The following is a 7466-nucleotide window of genomic DNA, read 5'->3' on the forward strand; positions in this document are numbered from 1 at the left end:
TCGATGCTCTACCACTGAGCTAACACGGCGGCTATCCCCCCAGCCACTTTATTGGGTATATATGTGAATTTAAACATGGGAATATCAGTCAGCGCCACCAGTAGTCATGGCGGCGAGTGTGGCATACTCTTTATGAGCCTGTTTGGCGTCACGTAGCACGTGAACTTATTACGAGCTGGCAGCTGACCAATAGCCCTCGTATACAACCTAAAGGCACCAAGTCTGCCAGTACGAGACCCTCAGTAAAAAATGAGGGAAAGAAGTGTATACCTAAGGGCTCGTTTTTCTGTGTGTTAAACAATAATAATGAGATCTAACAGACAATAATGCCAAGGCATATCAACACTGCTCACAATATCATCTTTTTGCAGCTTGGTGTGATGATTCAAGTCGACGAGGTTGAACTGGGTTATTGGGGTAACGTGTACATGACAGGGAACCTATAAAGACAGCTGGGTCAGTGAACAGGTTTTGTGTATGTCTATTGTTTTACGATGGCTACAGATTTCGCTATGGCCACTTTTTCTACGTCTAGACTGAAATTTGGCTCTTCTTCAATTCCACCCAACGGTAACAGTGAACATCAGCAGCCGGGCTTGGGGCATGGAGGAAGGAAAAGTAAAGGCGGGAGAATTACTTCACGCGAGTTTAAGACCACCGTGTCGGCCCAACACGTAACCAAAACATCGGAGCGTGCGGTCTATAGCTTTTAGTACTCTTGGTGGTGTTCCGCTTTTGAACCTCCTGCGCGAGCCAGCCGGTCTGCGCCGAACCGGCACTGTTCTACTAAAAGCTACTGGGCGCCACAGCGCGAAGCCTCGGCAAGTCTCGTACCTTGCGTGATCTTGCCAAAAAAGAGGCGTATGTTGGGCTGACACTACTGGTTTCAAGACGGCTTGGCTTGCAAAGGCTTGCGGTGTCACGTCAAGCTCCCTCCGATCCTTTCTCTTCCTCCATGTATTGAGGTATCATCGATCGAATGGTGGCCCGAAATCGTAGAAGGGTGTGATGAGTGAATTTGACGTTAGTGCTACAGTGGTGTGCTCTCAGAGTCTTGGCCTGATGTCGCCAGTGCGGCGAACCCTATGGCATGAACATTATAGCGGCTCGCATCTCCGCCTACGGCGCCAGAACCGGTATGAACAGCACCCGTAGCCCGAACAATGGTCCCGGATGAGGTAAAATATCAGTGCTTTTTTGGAAGGGGGAGAAGTGATAATAGGAGATGTTGAAAAAGGAGGAGGACACGAACACGTGAATGCTGCGTGCGCCTCGACGATTGTGACGTCACTGCTCGCGTTCACGGGCGGCCACCACGTGCTGACCATGACATACAGTGAACTATTGGAAAAAAAAATACGGAAAATTAGCTCTGTTTGAGAACAGTCACATGTTCCAAGTAAAATTTTAAAGTTTTTTTTCAGTTTTTTTTTCTATTTTCGTTCAGTATCCCTTGAGGCAGTTTGATGTCGTAATAGAGAATTTTCAACGCTCCTGCCGCGTTGTTTTTATGCTTCGGGACGTGGACGGTGGAGGTAGTCTTCTGGTGCTTGCTCGTCCGTGAAGTATACCTCCAATTGTTTGCTGAGTACTCGTAGTCCATCGTTGCTGGTTAGTCTGTCTTTCAGCACTCGAAATGCTGTAGCACTGAACTGACGCGATATAATGAGTTCGCTTGCATCCTCAAGCAAGCTTCGAAATTGGGCTAGGTGGTCATTCATCTTCTACACACCCCGCCATGGTGGTCTAGTGGCTAAGGTACTAGGCTGCTGACCCGCAGGTCGCGGGATCGAATCCCGGCTGCGGCGGCTGCATTTTCGATGGAGGCGGAAATTTTGTAGGCCCGTGTGCTCAGATTTGGGTGCACGTTAAAGAACCCCAGGTGGTCAAAATTTCCGGAGCCCTTCACTACGGCATCTCTCACACGGTGTCTCTCATAATGATAATCATATGGTGGTTTTGGGACGTTAAACCACACATATCAGTCAATCAATCATCTTCTACAACCAGCGCGGATCGGACAGTGGTCAAGAAAGCGCACGCCGGACAGAGGTCAAGAAAGGGAACAAAGACAAGCGATGTCTCCTAACGTCGGATTAATTAAAAAAACGTGCATTTAAGTTCTTGTTGATGCTTGTTACGCGACTGCTCGCATGCACTCACGGGATGCCAACACATTTTATGTGCGTTTCTCAATCAACCGTCAGTTGGAAGCCATCGTATTTTTTTTTCTATCTTCGCTTTTGGCCGCTCTGCGTTGGTTGTTGAGGATGCTTGCAGCGCTCTGAAGACACGTGCAGAAAGAATGTTTGGCCAGACATTTGCCGTAGTGTAGCGAGGGGGTGGCACTCCAGGCCCATCCGCCTTCCCTCTCTAACTTAATTTCTTTTCGCCATGCATACGTAGCGAAACGAGAACCATGTGTCTTCCCGACCTCCACTTTCATCAAAGAATAATTGAATCCTTGAATAAATTCCCCCCCCACACACACACACGAAATAAAAAAATTATTCTACATACAAACCTGTTCACTGGCCCTTGATATCCCACTTTTGTTTTTGTGTGTGGGGGGGGGGGGGGGATCCTTTCGTGATCGGGGTCTCTGGGATCAGAAAGTTTCTAGATTTCGGCATGAAATCTTTTTAAAAAGGGGGGAATTTTCGCTGTAGAAAATTGATGATGGGGGGATCTTACTGGCCCGAGACTCTTTGCAATGCTGTCATTGCCTGCCCTTCGAAATCAATCAAGCACAAGACACGCAGACATCCCCAATCCTAGCTTCTGTCGTTGCGAACGACAAGGACCGAAAGGAGAACACACCCAAGTAGCAGACGAGCGCTAACTTCAAACTAAGTAAGTGTATGCTCAGAAATCGACGCCTGTTCATCAATCGACATTCATTGCAAAACCCTTCCTGTTACTTTCTCTTTTTTTTTTTTTGCCCTTGTCTTTAGCACTACAGTTAAAGGGACGCGTTAACAGTGGTCTAGAGGTTAATATGCTCGATTTCTGCGTGTCCCGCAGGTCGTGAAATTGAATACTGGCCGCGGCGGCTGCATTTTCGATGGGTGCGAAAATGGTTCAGGCTCGTGCACTTAGATTTAGGGGCATATTGACGAACAGCGGGTGGCCGAAATTCCCGGAGCCCTCCACTACAGCGTCTCTTCTAATCATATGGTGGTTTGGGGACGTTAAACCCGAGATAATGTCATCACTTTTACAGTTAAAGCCTAATCATCACGTGAAAAAGTTGCCACGTGTTTTTAAGGTGACTTCACAGATCGAAAAGTAAAAGACAGTTGTTATGTCATCTATCGTAACACCACACGACGAAAGAGACTTTACACGTTATGATACAGCAGCACCTTCCTTTGGGCGGTGAACATAACAGCTTATTTCGCAACCTCACGATAATAAAATAAAGATGGCGATAGGCAGTGGCGCATGAAGCCGCGACTCATGATCCCTGCTCCCTTATACATCGCCTCACAAAAAAGGAAGATGATTTTGTCCTTAAATATGGATGGGGTTTGACGACGCAAAACCCATGCTAAGATTATTGATCATTGATATGTGGGGTTTAACGTCCCAAAACCACATTATGATTATGAGAGACGCCGTAGTGGAGGGCTCCGGAAATTTCGACCACCGGGGGTTTTTTAACGTGCACACAAATCTAAGCACACGGGCCTACAACATTTCTGCCTCCATCGGAAATGCAGCCGCCACAGCCGGGATTCGAACCCGCGACTTGCGGCTCGGCAGCCAAGTACCTTAGACACTAGACCACCACGGCGGGGCCACGGTAAGATTATAGGAGACGCCGCAGTAGAGGGCTCTGAAAGTTTTGACTATTTGGTATTCTTCAAAGTGTACTAACATCGCACGTACACAGGCCTCTACCATTTCACCTCCATCGAAACACCACCGCCACGGCTGCGATCGAACCATCAACCTTAGGGTCAGTAGCCGAGCACCCTATGTACGGCTGCACCGAGAGAGACACAAGCATAAATGCCTTTAACGCAGGTAAATTTGCAGTACTTACAAGCACGCCGTTTGTTGAAAAGAACAGCAATCTGTTCCAACGTGCTCCTTCTGGCCAAGACTGCTTAGTCGGCCGCGTAGCGGGAGACTAGCAGTTTTGGCCAGAAGTCTGTTAAGCCTTATCAAATCATGACGAGCCTACTACAGTGGCCTGCGTCGTTTCGCTTTTGCCGAACGATGGCTTCTACTCGTCGTGCATCGCCAATAAGTTGCTTGCCAGCAGATCACTCTCAAAATAAAGGGTACATAAAGAGAATCTTTGTACCGCAACAGTAATCGTCATCCGGCAATAATCTTGCGTTTCCATTCTTCGAAAAGCCGGCTATCGCCACTTCCATATCAAGAACTCCACGTAACGCGAATGACATTCGTGAAATATTGGGCGTGCACTCATAACGTAAAAAAGACACGCGAGATTACGATTATCAGTGCGGGACGAAAAAAGCACACTTTTTGCGAGCTCTTTGTTCGGAGCGCAGCAGTTACAACTTGAAATATGTGTAGTGTACACATCCAGGATACTCGGCGCTGTGTTCGTTAGTTAGCACTTTACATGGCAGATGGCGCTGTATAGCATTCCGGCATAGAGTGCCTCGATGCGCGCGCCCCCGCAGCGGAGCGCACGGGCATCGAGGCACCCTATTCCGGCAGTTTGATAGGCAAGCAGGGCACGCGACAGGATTTCAGCGGCAGCGGCATTCCGTACACTGCAGATGGTGGGTTTCTGCATTTCATAGCACGCAACTAACAGACAGTGGCCTCATGTAAGTACCTTAGTTTTCTGTGTGTTGTGCTTTGTGCGTGTTGCGCATATGGCTGCACCAATCGTGTCGTTTCATTTTTCATCATGCCCCTCGGAAATAAAGTGCTAGGCCTAACCAGCAAACATTTCATTCATCTAAATCGCCCTCGAGTTTGGAGACCACTGAAATCGAAAAGGGTGGTCCGTGCCCTTCGCAGTTGTCCTCCACGCACCTTCAGACAGTCTGAAAAGGAGGGGGGGGGGGGTGAATTCGAACTTCTGTTGTGGCATAAATTGGAAGCTTCGGATGCCATATGTGACTCGAATGACCTATGTCGACGCCATGTGACGACCAAAAGGAAAAAAAAAATATGGCGTGGCGGTCATCTCCTCCGTCATGCGTGCATGGACTATGTCACCGGAAATTGGTTTTCAAACTACGATATACGCAGAAAACATTAATTTTCGTTAAAAGAACTTGCAAATGCCATCCCAGAACACACTTAAAAGGACCAATATGGGACAGCGCAGCTGGCTGCCGCAACAGCGCGCGTCAAGGCTTAACTTGTGTCCAACTGGAAAATAAGTCCACAAGTCCGCTCTGTCATAGCCATAAGCGACGATCGACGTGAGCACCGAAACGCTCCGTGTCTTTTATTTTTACAATTCTATTTTCGTTAATCTACCACAGCGTTGGCCGCGTACCTTCAGAGCTCGTAATCGCTTTCGGTGATCACGTCGGTTGCAGGAAACGGTAGTTCTGTTTTTAATACACGTGCGCTGACCACGCACGTGCCTTCAAAACTGCATCGCTATCAATGATTGCCCAATAATTGCTAACAATGATTTGCTACCAATGATTGAATCTGCCGCGTTTTTGTCCGTTAGCATGTCTTTGCGTTAACCATTGTCACTTTGGCTGGGTGAGAATTGGACGCGCGTGAACTATCGGAGTTCTGTCAGTTTCAGCGTCACCATACATAATCGTACCAAAATTTACCGTGGCTTCGTCCGCATCGATTGTGGCGAACGATAACCACAGGTATGTTTATGTGAGCGTGCGCCGCGCGCGTACTTTCGAAGTTTGCGGCACTCTATGCTCTCGACCATCGCTCTATGGTTTGATATAATGTCGGTACAACTTTCCGTGACGCGGGAAAGTTCTACTGCACGTTTACATCAACGGCTCTGAAATCAGTTCACATAACTCGATGGGTTTACAAAAAAAAAGCCTGGTTTAGAATTTTTTTTATTTACAAATACTGCTGGCCCTACTCGGGCCCAAGCAGGAGTGGGAATATTATTGTAGACAATACTAACAATAATGCTTAGAACTGTCGACAACTTCAATAGTAAACCACAATTAACAAGCCAAAGAAAATGAATGAATAAATATATTTTGCAATAACAATCACACAACATTATTTATGGTAAAATATGTACGTACGATATTTCAACACTTCAGAAGAACACTATGCATAAAAAAGTAAACGCAAAAATCAAATGCAACAAATCTGTTCAGCATAAACAGAACTTTACATATCAAAGGAAAGGGTATTTAAAAACTGAACAAATGACTCAGCTATGTTGGCGTTTACTACTTCTTCGGGTAATTTGTTCTATTGGAATATAGCATGTGAAAAAAATGGACTACTGATGTATATTAAGATTACTAAACGGCTGATTGATTGTTTTGTTGTGGTTTGTACGACCAGACCACTTGGGGGGGGGGGGGGGGGGGGCTCAGTTATGTAGATTTCGCGCGGTATTCTGTAGTGACTGTGGTGCAGCTGATACAAAAATTCCAAGCGAGGTACAGTTCTGTGATAAGCTAGCTTTTTCAATTTAGCCCTGTCACGAAGAACTGACACACTGGAAAAACGCGAGTATATAGTGTATATAAACCTCAAGGCCATGTTTTGCACTCTTTATAATTTTCTGATCAAGCTGTTTTGGTTCGGGCTCCAGATCAGATCCGCATATTCTAATTTTGGTACAACGAGAGCTTTGTATGCAGTTAACTTTGTGGTCGATGACGTATGACGTGATTTTCGTTTCAAAAATGCATGCGTTGCTTAGTCAACGCGTTGAAATCACGCACAGATGTTTAAATTTGTGGCAGAATTTCCTGCCAACCATAACCATACAAACGAAAAAAATTACCGAAATTCAGGAGCCTCCTAGAAAATGAGGTAGACCAAGCTAGTGTGCTGAAGGAAGAGCGGACCTTAGAGGCTTTCTTTGTATTTCTTTAAAGAGACCTACAAATGGTCAGAACGTGGGATTAGATCATAGTAGAAATGCAAAGAGCGTGAAATATAGGAACATATTAGACAGTTTTAGTATACCGGGCGTACCGTGATACCGGAATAGAAGTGTGCATGTGCAGATACGTACGTAACATGGCGGCGCTCTCGGACGCCCGCTTCGAAGTGATTTTGGTGTAGCGGTTGAAAGATTCACCTTGTCCGCCACAAACGACTGTTCAAAGTGGCTTCGCTTGCCTTCAGTTAGCATCGATGACCAAGTATTACAGATAAGTTTGGCGTAATTTTTGAGGTAGCTTCTCATTTCGAACGCACCTAGGCCTAACTACAAGTTCGATGTAAACAAATCGTCAACGCGAACAAATCGGCAACGTAGATGTTCTCGCGCTTGGTGCGAGGTTTATATTTAT

Source organism: Rhipicephalus microplus, unplaced genomic scaffold (assembly GCF_043290135.1).
Source record: "Rhipicephalus microplus isolate Deutch F79 unplaced genomic scaffold, USDA_Rmic scaffold_50, whole genome shotgun sequence".
Taxonomy (NCBI): Eukaryota; Metazoa; Arthropoda; class Arachnida; order Ixodida; family Ixodidae; genus Rhipicephalus; species Rhipicephalus microplus.